This window comes from Trachypithecus francoisi, unplaced genomic scaffold (genome assembly GCF_009764315.1).
Source record: "Trachypithecus francoisi isolate TF-2019V2 unplaced genomic scaffold, Tfra_2.0 Lachesis_group5, whole genome shotgun sequence".
Taxonomy (NCBI): domain Eukaryota; kingdom Metazoa; phylum Chordata; class Mammalia; order Primates; family Cercopithecidae; genus Trachypithecus; species Trachypithecus francoisi.
Genome location: NW_022681470.1, coordinates 56718712 through 56740670, shown reverse-complemented (window position 1 = coordinate 56740670; position 21959 = coordinate 56718712). Strand labels below are relative to the sequence as shown.

The following is a 21959-nucleotide window of genomic DNA, read 5'->3' as shown; positions in this document are numbered from 1 at the left end:
GTTTCCAGACAATGACTAAACAAGGCCTACGCAGTCCAGTGATCTTGCCCAAAGTGGAGTTCCTTTAATGGGCCTTCTTCGCTTCATTCTCCCTGATGAGTTGGCAGAGACAATGTCAGGTGCACATCTCAGCCTGACATCTCCTTCTCTCTATCTGGCTTTTCCCCCATTTTCTTCACAGGTGTTACTCTCTAGTACATTTATTTACTTATTTATTTATTGACCCTCTGTCCTCAGGCTGGAGTACAGTGGCACAATCTCAGCTCACTACAACCTCTGTCTCCCAGATCAAGGGATTCTCATGCCTCAGCCTCCTGAGTAGCTGGGATTACAGGTGCATGCCACCACACTGGGCTAATTTTTGTATTTTTAGTAGAGATGAGGTTTCACCCTGTTGGCCAGGCTGGTCTTGAACTCCTGGCCTCAAGGGGATCACCCGCCTTCCAAAGTGCTGGGATTACAGGTGTGAGTCACTGTGCCTGACCCCCAATAAATTTTTTGTACTTTTTGTTTGTTTGTTTTGAGAGGAGTCTTGCTCTGTCGCCTGGGCTGGAGTACAGTGGTGCCATCTCAGCTCACTGCAACCTCTGCCTCCTGGGTCCAAGCGATTCTCCTGCCTCAGCCTCCCGAGTAGCTGGGATTACAGGTGCCCACCATCATGCCCAGCTAGTTTTTGTATTTTAGTAGAGACTGAGTTTCACCATGTAGGCCAGGCTGGTCTCAAATTCTTAACCTCAGGTGATCTGCCCACCTTGGCCTGCCAAAGTGCTGACTCACAGTGTTACAGGTGTGAGCCACTGCGTCTGGCCAAAAATTTGATCTTTATCCTTAAGACAACAAGGAATCAGGAAACCCATTTAAAAAAGTTTAGATTATATCTATGATTTAGAAAAACCATTCTGGATGCAATATAGAGAATAGATTGTGAGGAGGTGAGGAAAAAAGGAGAGTAGTTAAGAAACTGTGGGCCAGGCGCAGTGGCTCAAGCCTGTAATCCCAGCACTTTGGGAGGCCGAGACGGGCGGATCACAAGGTCAGGAGATCAAGACTATCCTGGCTAACATGGTGAAACCCCGTCTCTACTAAAAAATACAAAAAAACTAGCCGGGCGAGGTGGCGGGCGCCTGTAGTCCCAGCTACTTGGGAGGCTGAGGCAGGAGAATGGCGTGAACCCGGAAGGCGGAGCTTGCAGTGAGCTGAGATCTGGCCACTGCACTCCAGCCTGGGCAATAGAGCGAGACTCCGACTCAAAAAAAAAAAAAGAAACTGTGGCAAAATGTCAGGTAACAAAGAGAGGATGTCAGCTTGGACTAGAATAGTGACACTTAGAGTCAGGCATAGTGACACCCATGTGTAGTCCCAGCTACTTGGAAGGCTGAGTCAGGAGGATCACTTGAGCTCAGGAGCCCAGGAGAGCAGCCTGGGCAACATAGTGAGAGCCTGTTTCTATAAAAAGGAAAAATAAGGCCAGGCATGCTGGCTCAAGCCTGTAATCCCAGCACTTTGGGAGGCCAAGGCAGGTGGATCACTTGAGGTCAGGAGTTCAAGACCAGCCTGGCCAACATGGTAGAACCCCATTTCTACTAAAAATACAAGATTAGTCAGGTGTGGTGGTACACACCTGTAATCCCAGCTACTTGAGAGGCTGAGACAGGAGAATCACTTGAACTCAGGAGGTGGAGGCTGCAGTGAGCCGAGATTGCACCACTGCCCTTCAGCCTGGGCAAGACAGAGCAAGACTGCCTCACAAAAAAAGATAAAACATAGTGTCAGTTGGGATGAGGCTAAGTGGATATGAAGCCAGATAGCTTAATATGTGCTATTATTTTTATTTTTATTTTATTTTTTTGAGATGGATTTTTGCTCTTGTTGCCTAGGCTAGAGTACAATGGTGCTAACTCAGCTCACCACAACTTCTGCCTCCCAGGTTCAAGTGATTCTCCTGTCTCAGCCTCCCGAGTAGCTGGGATTACAGGCATGTGCCACCTCGCCTGGCTATTTTTGTATTTTTAGCAGAGATTGGATTTCTCCATGTTGGTTAGGCTGGTCTCGAACTCCCTACCTCAGACAATCCGCTTGCCTTGGACTCCCAAACTGCTGGGATTACAGCCACTGTGCCTGGCTTATGTTCTACTCTTAAAAATAGCAATTATTGGCCCAGCACGGTGGCTCATGCCTGTAATTCCAGCACTTTGGGAGGCCAAGGCGGATGGATCACTTGAGGTCAGGAGTCAGACCAGCCTGACCAACATGGTGAAACCCTACCCTCTCTGTACTAAAAAAATACAGAATTAGCCGGGCATGGTGGTGCATGCCTGTAATCCTGGCTACTTGGGAGGCTGAGGCAGGAAAATGACTTGAACCTGGGAGACGGAGGTTGCGGTGAGCCGAGATCGCGCCATTGCACTCCAGCCTGGGCAACAAGAGCAAAACTCTGTCTAAAAACATAAATAAATAAAAAGTAAAATATATCATATGTTACATGATTACAAGTGTTCAAGGGAAAAATAAAGCTGAGGTGAGGCTAGGGCCTCTGGGGCATGTATTGTTAGATAGGGTGGCCAGAAGGCCTCATTTAGGAAAGTAACCTGTGAATAAACAAGGAGGGGCTTGGGCAGCTTGCAGTGGGCGTCATTATCTGGCACCTGATAAGCACATTATGAGTTTGATTTGAGGTCATCATGGAGAAAGTCAATTTGTCCCTGTCAAACTGAGAGGTGGTGCTTGTCTTATCTTAGTCCACAGGGAGAAAAATCTAATCTTTACTAAAGATTTTGGCCTAAAATCTAACTTCTGCCATTTCTAAGAATTTCTTCCACTGTACAGAGGGAAGCCAACCTGAGGGGTAGCATAAGAGAAAAAGCATGTCTGGCGTGGGGCAGTGGCTCACGCCTGTAATCCCAGCACTTTGCGAGGCTGAGGCGGCGGATCACATGAGGTCAGGAGATCGAGAGCAGCCTGGCCAATATGGTGAAACCTCTTCTCCACCAAAAATACAAAAGAAAAAAAATATATATTGCCGGCCGTGGTGGCGGGTACCTGTAATCCCAGCTACTTAGGAGGCTGAGGCAGGAGAATTGCTTGAACCCAGGAGGTGGAGGTTGCAGTGAGCCAAGATCATGCCATTGCACTCCAGCCTGGGTGACAAGAGCAAAACTCTGTCTCGAGAAAAAAAAAAAAAAAAAGAGAATGAGCATGTCTAGAATGCAAAGCAACCTAGTCAGAGAATGTTAAAACCACAAGGGAATCTCAGAGATCATGCACCTTACTCCCACCCATTTTACAGAGGAAGAAACTATAGGATTAACTGAGGTGAGCCTTACGATAATTTAATGGTTAACCTGGTCTCAAATCTTTCTATTTTGAGTTTACTGATTGCTCCATTAGACCACACCGTCTCCCTAAGTGATGAGGGTGAGGAGAGAATACTTTCATTACAGACTTCTTAATGCCCACTATTACCAGATCAGCCTTTGTTTTACTTCCCTGTGAGGTGATCATGCCCAGGAAGAGACATAAATGGAGTTAGAGAGGAAACTCTGACCTGTTGCTCATGGAATAATTTCCCATTCTCTGAAACTTCTTGCCCAAGGTAGGCTTCTTCAAATAAGTCAAAAAGTAGCAAAATTCATTCTAATTAGCTCTCTGAACATGACATCTTCTGAGTTGTCTCATTGGTAGCTTCTAATGGCCACAAAAAGAAAACAGTGACCAGGCGGGGCAAGGTGGCTTATGCCTATAATCCCAGCACTTTGGGAGACTGAGGCAGGAGGTTCACTTGAGCCCAGAAGTTCAAGACCAGCCTGGCCAACATAGTGAAACCCCATCTCTACTAAAAATACAAAAATTAGCCGGATGTAGTGGCATGTTCCTGTAATCCCAGCTACTCAAAAGGCTGAGGCACCGGAATCACTTGAACCCAGGAGGCGGAGGTTGCAGAAAGCCAAGATCATGCCACTGCATTCCAGCTTAGGCAACAGAGTTTCTGTCTCAACAAAACAAAAGGGTGATCAACAGAAGAAAGGGAATTCTGATACTCAGATTATGCATATGTACAGAGTGGTTTGGATGGGACCTTGGAAAATTCTGCTGATTCCTGTGAAAGTATTTTTTTTTTTTTTTTTTGAGACAGGGTTTCATTCTGTCACCCAGATTGGAGTGCAGTGGCATGATCCTGCTCGCTACAATCTCTGCCTCCCAGGCTCAAGCGAGTCTCCTGCCTCAGCCTCCTCAGTGGCTGGGATTACAGGTGTGTGCCACTACTGCCTAGCTAATTTTTGTATTGTTTCCAGAGGCGGGGTTTCACTATGTTGGCCAGGCTGGTCTCGAACTCCTGACCTCAGATGATCCACCCACCTTGGTCTCCCAAAGTGCTGAGATTACCACGTGAGCCACCACACCCGGCCTTGAGTATTTCTTTTTTGATGGCATGTTATTACAGTTCATCTACAAAATGTAAATTGAAAAAATACGAGTGGGTTGGAGTCAGGCATGTTTTTATGTGCCCCAGATATTTCCCCCAAATACCTTGCATCTTCACAACACTGCCAAATACAATCCAATATTTCTTGCTATGTATACTTTTTAATAATTGGTTTCAGTGACATGATGATACACTTGAAAATCTTTGTATCTTTCTTTAGGTAGGAAGACGCTTTAAAGAACTTGAAGAGCTATATAGACATGATCTGCTGAATCGTATCAGTTCTTTCCAGGGGATGTAGACAGGCTGAGGTTGGAATGGACCATGGTCAGGAACCAATTCATGAGTAGGCAACACCACCAAGAAGTAGAATCGAAATACAAAATCAGAGTCACAAAGAGTGATGGTTTGGGCAAATAGAGATTCATAATCATGTGCCAAAAATCCAGATGGAGTTGTGTGGGCAGCATTCTGCAGTAGCGGTGCCTCTGTAAAGGCCAGTGGCAGAGCCCCTGTGGTTTGCATGGAGAGAGAAGAAAGGAGAGATGCTTCCTTGGTTTTAAAGCCCCAGGATATTAACATCTGATCAGTGAAGCCTTTCAGGATTCCCTTAGAGATGTGGTCATTCCTGTCTTGGACTACCAAGGCAATTGTATTTCTCCTGTGATATCTCATAGCTCTTTACTGTCTTGTGATATCATCACTTGTGTTGCAATCTTTACAGCCTCCAAAATGCCTAGGACAGTGCCTTGCACGTAACAGGTGCACCAGAAATGTTTATTGATCTGAATACATAAGCCCTAGTGCAGACAGACTATGAAAAATGGGAATACTAATAAGACCTACCACATAGGGTTACTGTGAGGATAACATAAAATAAGCTACATAAAGTGCTTTGCTCAGGACTTGGCACACAGATACTTATTTAATATTAGCTAGTATTATTCAATTATGTGTTGAATTGGAACAATAAGTGATTATTTATTTATTTCTTTCTTTATTTGAGACAGAGTCTCACTCTGTCACCCAGGCTGGAGTGCAACGGCATGCTCTTGGCTCACTGCAACCTCTGTCTCCTGGGTTCAAGTACTTCTCTTGCCTCAGCTTCCCAAGTAGCTGGGATTACAGGTGCCTGCCACTATGCCCAGCTGAGTTTTTTGTATTTTTAGTGGAGACGGGGTTTCACCATGCTGGGCAGGCTGCTCTTAAACTCCTGACCTCAGGTGATCCACCAGCCTCAGCGTCCCAAAGTTCTGGAATGACAGGCGTGAGCCATCTCGCCTGGTTGAGAATTTATTTATTTATTTATCGCCTCAGACAGGTGTCTGACACACTTACAAACTACAGAAGGAAAAGAGACAATTTTTGTCTGAGGCGATAAATAAATACATCGACATTGTAACAAGGTTTGAGGGAGGGACAGCTCACACATGCGTGTAAATACTCAATTAACACACTTACAAACTACAAAAGGAAAAGAGACAAAAAATAATTTAAAAAAGAAATGAACTATAAAAGGATTGTTATACATGATAATTTAAATACTTGTTTCTGCCAATTGGTCTTTTAGTTTTTGTTTATTTTTTTGAGACAGGATCTTGCCCTGTCACCCAGGCTGGAGTGCAATGGCACGAACATGGCTCACTGAAGCCTCAACCTCCTGGGCTCAAGTGACCCTTTCTACTTCAGCCTCCTGAGTAGCTGGGATTACAGTCATGCACCACCATACCTGGCTAATTTTTAAAAATTTATTTGTTGAGACAGGGTCTTGCTATGTTGCCCAGGCTGTTCTTTGACTCAAACATTCCTCCTGCCTCAGCTTCCCAAAGTGCTGGGATTACAGATGTGAGCCACCACATCTAGCCTGGTCTTTTGGCTTTTAACAATTATTATAAGAACTTTGGAATAAGCTTTGGGTAGCAAAATAGGATATTTTTTATGTCCAGAGAATACTGTGTTTTAAAATATTTCTTATTTACTGATAACTGACATTGAGCTAAAGACCAAAGTTGGATTTATTTGAAATAAACAGACTTCAAATATTTAGAATCCACAGAGGCCCCAGTCAGATTAAGAATGAAGATAATTAGGCAGGGCGCAGTGACTCGTTACTGTAATCCCAGCACTTTGGGAGGCTGAGGTGGGCAGATTGCTTGAATCCAGGAGTTTAAGACCACCCTGGGCAAAGTGGCAAAACCCTGTCTCTACAAAAAGTTGCAATTAAGTGGGCTTAGTGGCACATGCCTCTAGTCCCAGCTGCTTGGGAGGCTGAGATGGAAGGATCACCTGAGCCTGGGGAGTTCGAGGCTGCAGTGAGCAGTAATCAGGCCACTGAGTTCCAGCCTGGGTGACAGAGACCCTATCTCAAAAAAAAAAAAAGGCCGGGCGCGGTGGCTCAAGCCTGTAATCCCAGCACTTTGGGAGGCCGAGACGGGCGGATCACGAGGTCAGGAGATCGAGACCATCCTGGCTAACACGGTGAAACCCCGTCTCTACTAAAAATTACAAAAAACTAGCCGGGCGAGATGGCGGGCGCCTGTAGTCCCAGCTACTCGGGAGGCTGAGGCGGGAGAATGGCGTAAACCCGGGAGGCGGAGCTTGCAGTGAGCTGAGATCCGGCCACTGCACTCCAGCCTGGGCGACAGAGCGAGACTCCGTCTCAAAAACAAAACAAAACAAAACAACAACAACAACAACAACAAAAAGAATAAATGTAGTTAAGACCAACTTGTGGGTTGGATGTGGTGACAGATGCCTATCAGCCTGGGTAACATAGGGAGACTTCTGCCTCTACTTTAAATAAACAAACACAGAAAAACCCTTGTGTTTAACATTCAGGACTTAAATGGAAAGATCCTTGAAAATCTCAAGTAACTCTCGTGAAGAAACCATATTTTTCTGCAGAAATGAGGTAATCTTTTTTAATGGATAGAAGTTGCCCAAATATGTATGATATGTTCGACATCGTGAATGAATGGCATAGTGTAGGGAAAACAGGGCGAACAGGGATTTATGCCTTTGTACTCTCTCTTACAACCATTATGTTGTTCTGCATTATTTCAAGGGTTGGCAAACTTTTTCTGTAAAGGACCAGATGGTAAATATTCTGGGCTTTGTGGTCAAGGGTCTTTACTGTAACTACTCAGCTATGTCATTGTCATGTGAAAGCACCATAGGCAATATGTAAACAAATGGCATGGCTGTGTTCTAGTAAAGCTTTATTTATAAAACCGGTTGTAGTTAGCAGACCAATGGTCTGCAATATCAAAGGACATGTCATATTATACCCTTCATATTCTGATTTCATTCTCCTATATTTTCTTTTTTTTTTTTTTTTTTTTTTCTTTTCTTCTTCTTTTTTTTTTTTTTGAGACAGTCACCCAGGCTAGAGTGCCGCGGTGCGATCTCGGCTCACTGCAATCTCTGCCTCCCAGGTTCAAACAATTCTTGTGCTTCAGCCTCCCGAGTATCTGAGATTACGGGCACCTGCCACCACGTGCAGCTAATTTCTATACTTTTAGTAGAGACAAGAATTCTCCATGTTGGCCAGGCTGGTCTCTAACTCCTGGCCTCAAGTCATCTGCTTGCCTCAGTCTTCCAAAGTGCTGGGATTACAGGTACGAGTCACCGCGGCTGGCCTCATTCTCCTATATTTTCTTTTCTTTTTTGTGTCACAGGGTCTCGCTCTGTCACCCAGGCTAGAGTGTAGTGGTGGGATCGCTGCTCACTGCAACCTTCACTTCCTGGGTTCAAGCGATCCTCTACCTTAGCCTCTTGAGTAGCTGGGATTACAGGCATGTGCCACCATGCCCAGCCAATTTTTTCAGTAGAGATGAGGTTTTGCCACGTTGCCCAGGCAACTCTCAAACTCCTGGCCTCAAGCAATCTGCCCGCCTCGGCCTCCCAAAATGCTGGGATTACAGGTGTGAGCCACTACACCTAGCCAGATTCTCTCATGTTTTCATTTCCCAAATGTGTTATGCTGGTTTTCCTTCGCATGCTTCTGCACTCTCTTCCTAGAAAGTATCCCTCCACTTCTTCCTACCTGTGAATTCATCTGCATCTGCAAAAAACCAACCAACCAACCAACCAACAAACAAAAAAACCAAAAAGAAACCTCAAACAGAAACAAAGCAAAACTAATCCTCACAGTGAAGCCTTCCCAGATTTACTTCTGGGAAGAATTAAGTGTTTTTTTTGGCTTGCTTGTTTCTTTTCCCACAGAAGCTCTATTATAGCACCTCCATTATAGTATAGCACTTTCTTCTTGGGCTTGTAACTTTTAAATGTTTGTTGTCCTCTCCTTGTCCCCTTTCCAGTGGACAGTAAATCCCCTGAAAATGGAACGTTTTTTGGTTCTATTATATTTGTATTATTAGATCTAGCACAGTGCCTGACACACAGTAGGAGTTTAATAAATGCTTACAAAGATGATGCAGAAAGCATGCTCTAGAATGAGCCTGAGAGTACCAATCACTTGAGTTATGTATATCTACACCATAACATTACATTTAATTCATTTCAAATGTAAAGTAATAACTTTGGAGAGGTTTTTAGTTTTTATGACATCAAATAAAGGAATTTGACCAGGTTTTCTGTGTTCCATTCATCTACCTGTGTAGATACTAGTGTCTGCCATCTAGGTAGGTTCTATTTCTTCTTCTTCTTATTTTTTTTCCCTAGACGGAGTCTTGCTGTGTCTCCCAGGCTGGAGTGTAGTGGCACAATCTTGGCTCACTGCAACCAGGTGGTTTCTATTTTTAAGAAAACAGTAATAATATAGAGAAGAAGTGGTATTTTCTCAGTCATTTGGAACTGCTATAACAAATTTCCATAAACTGGATATCTTATAAACAATGGAAATTTATTTCTTACACTCTGGAGCCTAGAAGTCCCAGATCAAGATGTCAGCATGGTTGGTTATGGACTACTGCCTTCTCATTGAATGATGATCTGTCAGAAAGAAAGTAAGCTCACTGGCCACTTCTTTGAAGGGCACTAATCCCATTCATGAGGGCTCCACCCTCATGACCTGATCACCTTCCAAAGGCTCCACCTTGTCCAAATACCATCACATTGGGAATTAGGTTCCAACATACCAATTTTTGGGGGACACAAACATTCAGTCCCTAACATATAGATAATGGCCACCTATATTTGGCCTTGTCATACAACCTACCATAGAATGCCATTCATGACAGGTGAAATACTGCTTTATTTTTCCTGTTTTCACACTATATATAGGCAGAATCATACTATATGCATTTTTTTTTTTTTTTTTTTTTTTGAGACAGAGTCTGGCTCTGTCACCCAGGCTAGAGTGATCTCAGCTCACTGCAACTTCCCTTTCCAGCTTCAAGCAATTCTCCTGCCTCAGCCTCCTGAGTAGCTGGGATTACAGGCCCCTGCCACCAAACAGTCTAATTTTTGTATTTTTAGTAGAGATGGGGTTTCACTATGTTGGCCAGGCTGGTCTCAAACTCCTGACCTTAAGTGATCCGCCTACTTCGGCCTCCTGAAGTGCTGGGATTACAGGCATGAGCCACTGCTCCTGGCTATACAATATATATTTGTTTGTGACTTTTCTCATTCAATATTATGTTATTGAGGCTTATCTATAATGAAACTTGCAGCTATTTTTTACTCATTTATTGTTAGTGGTTTTTTAAACCATTGAGTGGTATTCCACTGTAGGATCACACCACACTCTTAAGGATCTGGGGCATATTTAGGAGACGTAACTTTTCAGGTGGATGAGTCAGGGAGGGGGAAGGGTCTAAAGGATTTTTCTGATGATTGTGATGCTGTTGACTGAGATCAGGAGAGGATTAGTTCTCTGGGGAGGAGGATGAGTTTAGGTTAAAGAAGGAGTGGCCAGTTGACTAGGAATAGACCTTAGAATGCTGGCCTGTGTTAAGGACTCAGCTGAGATTAGGGGCCCCAGTGTGGACAGAGCTGGGACTTTCTTTGGAATAACTGCATTTGGAAGTGTGCGGTGCAGGAGTTGGACTGGGTGCGGGTTGGAGACTTGCAGCACACTCAGCAGGCAGGTTGATGAAGGAAGCATGGAGGACCGAGTGTAGGTTTCTTCTTATGGACCAGGCCTGGAATTGTTTGTTGTTCATAACTTTAGTCCACATTGCACTGTGAGAGCTCTGCGACATGATCTTACTGAACCACTAAGACATCACACAGCTTCATTCTCAGGTTTTAGGGACATTTACAGGGGATTTACACTTTCGTAATGGCCAAGGAAAGTATCCCAGCCATGAGAAAGGCTTGCTTTGGAGATTAGAATAGCTGTTTGGTTGGCTTTTTGAGTTTCCTAAAAAGTAGAAAAGATCCCCTGAGACTATGTCAACAAATATTAATACTTGCTCATCAATTCCTTAAACTGGCAGCATGACTTAAACCTAAGTACTGTCCTCCCAGCTTCAATCCAGAGAAACGTGGGAATACCTACTCTACCATGTTCAAACTGGAATATACATGCTGAGCCTCATTCCCATCGGGAAATATCCAAAGTTATTGTGACAGGACTGTATTTTGAGCAATGTTGGTGATTTGTTTTTTGGAGCACAAAGCAAGCAATAAATCTGTCACCCTGAAAAAAATCAGGTTATGACCTAACGGAAGGAGCAAATTGTGACTTTAGGTAAAAAAGAGTGACCTACCAGGGAGGGTAATTTATCATGATAACAAAATTGCTGGTGCTGTCCCGGCCGACCAGGAAGAAGGGCTGCAGTAAGCAAATTCAAGAGATGCAAGAGTCTGAATATTTTTAACTGATCAATATTTCCAGGGTTCACAAGCAGCCAAAACACTGTCATTGTTCAGAGTGAGTACATTGCTCACCTGATTTGTAAAAGGAAAAAAAAAGAGAGCTTTAATTATTCTCTTTAAAGAAACGTCGTCACTCAACAACAGGCATTCTTTGTAGGAGGAAAACAAATATCTCCTGGGGATTTAAGTGAGAATTTTGATTTTTTTTTTTTTTTTGGTAGAGAAGCAAGAGATTATGTTACCTGGAAATGCTTAAGGAAGTTGATTATTGAGGTTTAATGTCGTTCACCCACTCATGTTGGAACTGTTCCTCCTGGAGAGAAAACAAAGCAAATAATATAGGGAATTATTAATAAAATAATTACGTATGCAAAACTAGGGAGACAGTAGGGATATCTTCCATTTGCCCCTTCAGATCTTTATCCTCCCTACTCCATCCACCCTGCTCAGTTCCCCGGAGACCAATTCCCAGGACTCCCCTGTCCACTGGCTTTTGGTTGGGTTCAGTCAATAGGCGGCCCCTGCTGGAGAGCAGAGGGAAGAGAGGTTGGGGCATTACTCCTCCCTCTCCCTCCCTGCAGAGTGGCTGCAGCTGACTTTGTCCCTCTTCTGAAGGTTACAGTTCCTGTAGCATGATCTTTTCTGCACAACCTTTTCTGTCTCCAGAGTCCAGTAACATTTCCCTTCCCTTGACCCTTTAGTCCCAGGGGTGATAGATGTGCCCCACTGTTACTACCTCAGGAGACTGCACTGGCATGCTGTGTTGTCTGCTTAATCCTTGACTGACCCACAACCTGAGTAGCACTTTCTTTTTTTATGAGATGGTGTCTCGCTCTGTCATCCAGGCTGGAGTGCAGTGGCGTGATCTCAGCTCACTGCAACCTCCGCCTCCCGGGTTCAACCTGTTCTTTTGCCTCAGCTTTCCAAGTAGCTGGGACTACAGGAGCACACCACCACGCCCAGATTTTTTTTTTTTTTAGTATTTTTAGTGGAGGCGGAGTTTCACCGTACTGGCCAGGCTGGTCTCAAACTCCTAACCTTGTGATCCACCCACCACAGCCTCCCAAAGTGCTGGGATTACAGGCGTGAGCAACCGCGCCCAGCTTAAGTAGCACTTTCTATAGACCTCAACATCATCATGGCCTTTCAGGGTTTCTGAATAACTGGGATGCTTCAATAGGCTTTCCTCTCCTTAAATAGTCATCACATGAAAAATATGACGCTTATGTTATGTGGCTATACCTCTATTGGCTCCTCAATATTGATAACCACATGATACACTCAAGCTTTGGATTATTATAAAACTATGATTTTTATCTGTAGATTTCGCTGAGAAGTACAAACACGGTAAACCCTATCGAGCTTTATGTCACTGTTGCTTCCTAATAAAGTTGAAGGCTAGGTAAAGCACTCAGTTTCTGGACATTAACACCCATTATCTCTCTCAGCCACCATTGCCGTATGGCCCTACTTATTTTCGCTTCAACAGCCTACACATTCAACCTTCCTCCCAACAAACTTGGCAGGCTCATCCCATTTCTCAGAAGAGATTTAATACCAGTGAGTTCATGTACTACGAAGACTTCATTACTTCTATTAGCTCTCCATGCTCTCTGCTTACTGGTGCACTGAGAGGTATTACTGAATAATCTATAGTTGTCAGTAATATAAATATGCCCTAGCCTAGTACAGCTTTAATTCTACTTATTTTATTTTCTTATTAGGACATTTTGGAAGGACTTAGATTTCCTTGTGTAGAGGAATTTGCTGCAAAGCAATGTTAGTTGATGTCCAACTTATGAATAAAGCAGGAACCCCAATTTTCATATGCCTGGGCACCTGATGGAATGCATTCATAATATCAAGTGGCATGCTGATTCCTGTTGCGTTTCAGCTATGGCAAACTTTTAGAAAGAAAAGATCTTATTTGCTACTCCTTTTGGTTGTATTCTTTAGCTTAAACAAGTTACATTCTTCATGCATCTATTTGCTCACCCATAATGTGTGTATATGCTTAAATTGTACCCTGAATATCTTTCTACAAAAATATTATAACCAAAACTACTGAATAGTATTTTGTAAAATATTTGGTTGCCTATTATCTCTATATTAATTGAATCATACTATTATAATAGAGGTGTATAAGTGCTAAAAGAACATGGAAGAGGTGACATAGATTGGAAGTAACTGAAAGTAGAATGTATTTGATTTATTTGATTAAAACAAATACTGATAAAGCAGAACACCCAACATCATTGCACACAACCTTTCATTTCTTTTCTTTTTCTTTTTTTTTTAGAGACAGGGTCTCACTTACGTTGCCCAGGCTGGTCTCAAACTCCTGGCCTCAAGTGATCCTCCCACTTTGGCCTCCCAAAGTGCTGGGATTATAGGTGTGAGCCGCCTTGCTCAACCCACATAATCTTCTAATAGCCTTAGGCTTTAGTATTACTTGTATAAAGCAGAAAAGAAAGGAAATGAATATTTGTGTCAGCTACTGAACTAAGAACTTTACAAACACTATGTCATTTTAACATTTAAATTAAATTTACTTTCAATTTTTATTTCTTAACAAACCCTAACGATGAAGCCTAACATCATTCATTTAGGTATTACACAAATCTCTCATATATTTTAAACAGAGTAGTATATATATTTTATATTTGAGACAGAATCTCACTCTGTTGCCCAGGATGTAGTAGAGTAGCACAGTCACAGCTTACTGCAGCCTCCTGCCTGGGCTCAAGTGATCCTCCCACCTCAGCCTCCTGAGTTTAAGACAAAACTCATAAGCCACTCTCACATTCTGGCACAGTAGATAATTACCTTCCCTCCTTCACTCCCTAATCCTTTTTTTTTTTTTTTAAGATGAAGTCTCACTCTGTCACCCAAGCTAGAGTGCAGTGGCACGATCTTGTGCTCACTGCAACCTCCACGTCTTCGGTTCAAGTGATTCCTCTGCCTCAGCCTCCCAAGTAGCTGGGATTACAGGTGGCCACCGCTACACCTGGCTAGTTTTGTATTTTTGGTAGAGATGGGGTTTCACCATGTTGGCCAGACTGGTGACGAACTCCTGACCTCAGGTGATCCACCCACCTTGGCCTCCTGAAGTGCTGAGATTACAGGCGTAAGCCACCATGCCCGGTCATTCACTCCCTAATCCTATCCATCATCAAGCTCCGGTGTGTTTATCATTAAATTCTCTCTCCACGGGGGGACGTGGTGGCTCATGACTGTAATCCCAGCACTTTGGGAGGCTGTGAGTGGGTAGATTGCTTGAGGCCAGGTGTTCAAGACTAGCCTAAGTAAGCCAGCAAGATCCCTATCTGTACCAAAAAAAAAAAAAAAAAAATTTAAAAACCAGTATTTCTTGAATCCACTCACTTGTCAATATCTTCACTAGCACCACACTAGACCAAATTCCTAGTGCTCTTGCCTGCACTAACACAGTAACTCACTGCAGATGCTTGAGTCAGTCAGAAAGATTTTATAAAATTCAGATCTGATCATATTAACCAGCAAATCAAAGTCCTTTAAGTGACTTTATTATTATTATTATTATTTTGAGTCAGGGTGTGGCTTTGTTACCGAGGCTGGAGTGCGGTGGTGTGATCTCAGTTCACTGCAGCCTCCACCTCCCAGGCTCAAGCCATCCTCCCACCTCAGCCTCCCGAGTAGGTGGGACTATAGGCGCTCACCCCCATGCCTCTCTAATTTTTGTAATTTTTGGTAGTGTCAGGGTTTTGCCATGTTGCCCAGGCTGATCTTGAACTCTTGGACTCAAGTGATACTCCTGCCTTGGCCTCCCAAAGTGCTGGAATTACTGGCTTGAGCCGCTGTACCTGGCCAGGCTTGCAACTTCTGACCCCTGTTTTCCTCTTCAGCCAGTATCTTACTGGTTTTCAGTGCTTTTATGGTTTTGGCCTTATTTCAGTCCCTCAAATATACCTAACTCCCTCCTGCCATTGGGCTTTTGCACATGTACTTTCCTGTTACTGGAATGTTCTCCTGTATTTAATCACTTGCTATATTCCAGTTTTTTTTTTTGAGACAGAGTCTCTCTGTGTTGCCCAGGTTGGAGGGCAGCCCAGGTTGGAGGGCAGTGGTGCGATCTTGACTCACTGCAACCTCCGCCTCCTTGGTTCAAGAGATTCTCCTGCCTCAGCCTCCTGAGTAGCTGGGATTACAGGAGTGTACTACCATGCCCAGCTAATTTTGTATTTTTAGTAGACATGGGGTTTTACCATGTTGGCCAGGCTGGTCTCCTGACCTCAAGTAATCCACTCACCTCTGCCTCCCAAAGTGCTGGGATTACTGGCATGAGCCACGGCTCCTGGCCTGTTTTTGCTTTCTATTTTACCTTCAGAGACACGGTTGTGGCATGCAGAAGCTCAACAAATATTTGCTATGTATATATATATATATCCACACACATATATATATACATATATACATACACACACACACACACACACACAAACACACATACATTACCAAATTCCCCCCTTTTTTTTTTTGCGATGGAGTCTTGCTCTGTCGTCCAGGCTGGAGTGCATTGGCGCCATCTTGGCTAACTGCAACCTCTGCCTCCCAGGTTCAAGTGATTCTCCTGCCTCAGCCTCCCAAGTATCTAGGACCACCTCCAGCTAATTTTGTACTTTTAGTAGAGATGGGGTTTCACCATGTTGGCCAGGTTGGTCTGGAACTCCTGACCTCAGGTGATCCACTTGCCTTGACCTCCCAAAGTGCTGGGATTACAGGCATGAGCCACTGCACCTGGTCCCAAATTCCATTTTTTGTTTGCCTTTTAACTTTGTAGCAAAATATAAAAGTGTTGTGCCAAAATTAAAATTTCGTTTGCCCTTGAATATGTACTGATATTTAAACATTTAACATAGTTAAATCTATCAATCATTTCATTATGGCTTCTTTTATTGGTATCATGCTTCAAAAGCCCTCTGTCACTTGAAGAAAATATAAATTATTACATATTTTTAATGATATAGCTCTTTCTTTGGAAAACATTAAACTTTTAACTATGTGGAATGGATTTGAGGACAAGATGACAGGTAGTGAAGCTTTCATTCTCCACATAGTAGCCACTTGTCCCAAAATACTTCATTGAAGGCTCCATCATTCCTCCAAAGACTTAAAATGCCCCTCGTTTAAAAAAATTTTTTTGGGGGGCCTCTCATTGTTCTGAATACTCCCATCTCTGTACAGGGGAGCTGTTTTCTTCTTTCTTTCTTCTTTATTGCCTATTAAACTTTTTGTTCCTTAAAACCAAATGTGTGTGTGTGTGTATACACACACACACACACACACACACACACATATATATATATATATTTTTTTGCTGAGACAGGGGCTTGCTCTGTCATCCAAGCTGGAGTGAAGTGGCATAAACACTGCTCACTGCAGCCTTGACTTCCTCTTGGGCTCAAGTGATCCTTCATGTCAGCCTCCTGAGATGATGGACTATAGGCAGACACCACTGTACCCAGCTAATTTTTTCATTTTTTGTAGAGATGGGGTCTTCCTATGTTGCCCAGGCTGGTCTTGAGCTTGGAGCCTCAAGTGATCCTCCTACTTCAGCCTCCCAGTGTAAGCCACCACATCCAGCCACAGATATTTTTAAATTTAAGTTTTCTTTCATTTATCTGTCATTTTGGTGATGCAGCATTTTAATAATGGTGGCTTTATAAAGCATTTTAATATGTGATTACATCAGTTATCTCTGGCTATAATTATGCTTCATAACAACCACCCAAAATGCAATAGCTACCAGGGTTCCAGGAGATAGTTAAAAATCTAATGCTGTAAGGCATTGATTATATGTAACGAATTAACTATGTACCATCTTGGAGAATTGAGAAAATAGGCACAAATGATTTTTTTTTTTTTTTTTTTTTTGAGACGGAGTCTTGCTCTGCCCCCCAGGCTGGAGTGCAGTGGCCGGCTCTCAGCTCACTGCAAGCTCAGCCTCCCGGGTTCACGCCATTCTCCTGTCTCAGCCTCCCGAGTAGCTGGGACTACAGGCGCCAGCCTCGTCGCCCGGCTAGTTTTTTTTTTTTTTTTGTATTTTTTAGTAGAGACGGGGTTTCACCGTATTAGCCAGGATGGTCTCCATCTCCTGACCTCGTGATCCGCCCGTCTCGGCCTCCCAAAGTGCTGGGATTACAGGCTTGAGCCACCGCGCCCGGCCTATTTTTTTTTTTTTTCTTTTTTGAGACGGAGTCTCGCTCTGTCGCCCAGGCTGCAGTGCAGTGGCTGGATCTCAGCTCACTGCAAGCTCCGCCTCCCGGGTTTACGCCATTCTCCTGCCTCAGCCTCCCAAGTAGCTGGGAGTACAGGCGCCCGCCAACTCGCCCGGCTAGTTTTTTGTATTTTTTAGTAGAGACGGGGTTTCGCCGTGTTAGCTAGGTTGGTCTCGATCTCCTGACCTCGCGATCCACCCGTCTCGGCCTCCCAAAGTGCTGGGATTACAGGCTTGAGCCTCCGCGCCCGGCCGGCACAAATGATTTTTTTACAGGACTTATTTTCCTCATGGAAACCCCATTAAGGAAGTATGGCTTAAAACAAACATTTGTTTAGCTCATGAATCTGTAGTTGTGATTTAAGCTGAGCACTTTTTATAGTTTTAGCTGGGCTCATTTTCATGTCTGGTGGTCTGCTGGCTGTGGGCTGGGGTGATGTGTGTGACTGGGTCCTGTTTATTTTATCCTTTAGTGGACTAGCTCAGACATGTTCACACAGTGAAGTGCGGAGGGCAAAACAGGAAGTAAATGCACAAGCATTTTGTCAAGCCTTTGCTTGCAGCAAGTTTTCTAATGTCTCATTGGTCAAAACAAGTCACATGGCTAACCTCAGCCCTGAGGGGCTGGGAAATATTCTTCACTTTCTCATGGAGGATGCCGTGGAATCATATTGCAGAAAAGGTGAATGCAGGGTGGATTAGAGAATTGGGGCCATGGTAGTCTTCCATTATTTTTCTTTGGAATTCTTTACTGGCGTATTCTGCAAACTTGTTCTATTTTAGAATTACTTTGTCAAGACAAAAAACTCCCATTGGGTTTGCATGAAGAGAAAATGTAAGTCAGCTCCTTCCACGTGCAAAGGACATGATCTCATTGCTTTTTATGGCTGTATAGCATTCCATGGTGTATATATACACATTTTCTTTATTCAGTCTATTATTGATGGGCATTTAGGTTGATTCCATGTCTTTGTTACTGTGAATAGTGCTGCAATGAACTTTTTTTTTTTTTTTTTTGAGATGGCATCTCGCTCTGTCGCTAAGACTGGAGTGCAGTGGCGCAATCTCGGCTCACTACAACCTCCACCTTCTGGTTCAAGTGATTCTCCTGCCTCAGCCTTCCGAGTAGCTGGGACTACAGGCATGTGTTACCACGCCTGGGTAACTTTTTGTATTTTTAGTAGAGACGTGGTTTCACTGGGTTAGGCAGGATGTTCTGGATCTCCTGACCTCATGATCTACCTGCCTCCCAAAGTGTTGGGATTACAGGTGTGAGCCACTGCGCCCAGCCTGCATGTGTCTTTATGATAGAATGATTTATATTCTTTTGGGTGTATACTCAGTAATCGGATTGCTGGCTTGAATGGTATTTCTGTCTCTAGGTCTTTGAGGAATTGCCACACTGTCTTCCACAATGGTTGAACTAATTTACGCTCCCACTAACAGTGCAAAAATGTTCCCTTTTCTCCACAACCTTGCCAGTATCTATTATTTTTTGACCTTTTCATAACAGACCACTATCCTTAGCAAACTAATGCATGAACAGAAAACCAAATACCACATGTTATCACTTAGAAGTGGGAGCTAAATGATGAGAACACACGGACACATTGAGGGGAACAATACATATAGGGGCTTACCGGAGGGTGCAAGGTAGGAGGAGGGAGAGGACCAGGAAAAATAACTAATGGATACTACGCTTAATACCTGAGTGATGAAATAATTCATACAACAAAACCTTATGACGCATGCTTACTTGTGTAACAAACAAACCCGCACATCCTGTATATGTACCCATGAACTTAAAATAAAAGTTTTTTTTTTAAAGAAAATGTAAGTCAGATGTTCAGCTAGATGCTTTTACATATTCATTTCATTTAATCTTTCAGCAAATGAAAGTAGCTGTCATCATTGACTTTTTTTTTTTTTTTTTTGAGATGGAGTCTTGTGCTGTCACTCAGGCAGGAGTACAGTGGTGCGATCTCGGCTCACTGCAACCTCTGCCTCCCGGGTTCCGGTGATTTTATTGCCTCAGCCACCCAAGGAGCTGGGACTACAGGTGTGTGCCATCATGTCTGGCTAATTTTTGTATTTTTTTTTTTTTTTTGAGACGGAGTCTCGCTCTGTGCCCCAGGCTGGAGTGCAGTGGCACGATCTTGGCTCACTGCAAGCTCCGCCTCCCGGGTTCACGCCATTCTTATGCCTCAGCCTCCCGAGTAGCTGGGACTACAGGCACCTGCCACCACACCCAGCTAATTTTTTGTATTTTTAGTAGAGATGGGGTTTCACCGTGTTAGCCAGGATGGTCTCGACCTCCTGACCTCGTGATCCACCCGTCTCGGCCTCCCAAAGTGCTGGGATTACAGGCATGAGCCACCGCGCCTGGCCAATTTTTCTATTTTTTAGTAGAGACAGGGTTTCACCATATTGACCAGGCTGGTCTCGAACTCCTGACCTTGTGGTCCACCTGCCTCGGCCTCCCAAAGTGCTGGGATTACAGGTGTGAGCCATTGCACCAGGCCTCATCACCCACATTTTATGGGTAAGGAAATTGAGTCCAGATGGATGAAATAACTGTTTATCAGATAACAAGGTAGAGAATCTGGAGTCAAACTCATTTCCTACTTCATTTTATACTTCTCCTTCTACTGCTCCCTGACTGCTTCCTCTGATGATTGCTGAGAGAGGATCAAGCCATGATAATGGCCATGAACGAACTCAGAAGACTGTAATGTGAGCTGCTACCCAGTGATTTCGAAGTTCCCTAAATATCCATGTTTCTGTAAATAGAGCTCATGAAGGTTTTAATTTGTAGAAGAATCTCTGTATATCCTTCCTGTTTTATCCACAGTTTGGCGTAGATAACATAATTGACATGATTGACTGAAGGAGATTAAATAATCACAAGAGAAGCATAGTTGAGGTTTATTATGAAGGCACTAACTTTTACAGCTCTATTGTGTTATAATCCATTCAATTTTCTGGTAATTTAGAAGAACAGCTATTTATAAGGGAAGATTAGCTATGTCTTCAGGCTGCCAAAACATTCCTTTGGGAGGCTTTGATTGGAGTTCAGAAATGACGTAAAAGAGGTGAGGCCTGGCTCCCTGAGCTGGTGGGAGTGATGGCATGGGTAATGTCAGATGCTGTCTTATATTAAAAGAAAAACCTCAGACAAATTAAGTTTAACAGAGTATAACTGAGCAAAGAGCGAGTCATGGATCAGGCAGCCTCCCAGAACAGGGTAGGCTGAGAGAGGCTCCAGCACAGCCATGTGGTGGAAGATGATGTACAGACAGAAAAAGAAAAGTGACATACAGAAAACAGAAGTGAGGTACAGACACAGCTGAATTGGTTACAGCTCAGCATTTGTCTGGTTTGAAGAGCTGGCCGCCTTTGGCCAAAACTTGATTGGCACAAGAGTAGTTTGCAGTCTGTTTACACATCTAGTTAGGTTACAGTTCACGCTAATGGAGACATCTTTGGCTGAACTTAAAATATGTGAGGAGGCAGCTTTAGGCTAAACTTAATTGAACACTCATTTTATTTTATTCTTTTGACAAACTGTGCTCAATAGGTAAATTCCTCTGTAGGATGCCAGTCATTTTAAAAGTGAAATGTTTTGATTGAAACATTTGATTAAATGTTTTGATTAGCAAAGTGTTCATTGCTAGAATTTCCAGGAGCAAGCAGCAGTAGAAACATTAGCAACACAATTTCCTGAAGTTAAACTTATTTTGCTGTGGATATACTTATTTTGAGATGGGGTCTTTCTATCTTGCCCAGGGTAGACTGGAACTCTTGGGCTCAAATTATCATCCCACCTCAGCCTCTCAGTAATAGGGACTATAGGCTCGTTGTCACCCCACTCAGTGTAGCTGTGGATATTTTCAATGAGAGCCAAACCAATTTGTGTTTGAAAACCTAGTCATACAACCAGGTGTCTTAGAACTTTGGTTGGGGCCATCAATCTAAATTATAAGTTGGCCCCACTGGAAATGGTTGGAGGTGGGAAGGGAAAGGTGAATTCTTAAAGCCCTGGTCCCTGGAACTCCCTGGTGCTCAAGCCCTATGCTTTGCACTGGGTAATTTACACCACTTTGTAACTCGTGAACACATTAATTATGCAACAGTTGGTTAGTTTCCTTAATCATCATGGGATTTGCCATGCCACAACCCTGAAAATAGTGTGGTGTGTACCCTAAACTTGCTGTAGGTGAAAAATACAACTCAGTCACTTTGTCTTCTGTGCTTAGATGGCAGGACTTTCTGAAGCAATACATGGAAACTTAATAATGTCCATCAAGAGCATATTAGAGAATAAATCTTATGTAAGAATAGTGCCGAACATTTAGAGAAAGGAGACTGTCAGAATTTGTCTATTCAGTGTGAATTTGAGGGTAGTTGTAAGGATTAGATGTTTGTATGTTATGTATGTTAAAGTGTCTGGTCCACAGTAGGCACTTTACACACGTTAGCTATGATGATCGCAGAGGT

At 43.4% G+C, this 21959-nt stretch overlaps 1 pseudogene; it reads right to left on the bottom strand.

The window, feature by feature from the left end:
* Positions 1 to 5789: 5789 nt before the first annotated feature.
* LOC117077109 lies at positions 5790 to 5899 on the bottom strand (annotated as a pseudogene).
* Between the last annotated feature and the right edge of the window lie 16060 nt (positions 5900 to 21959).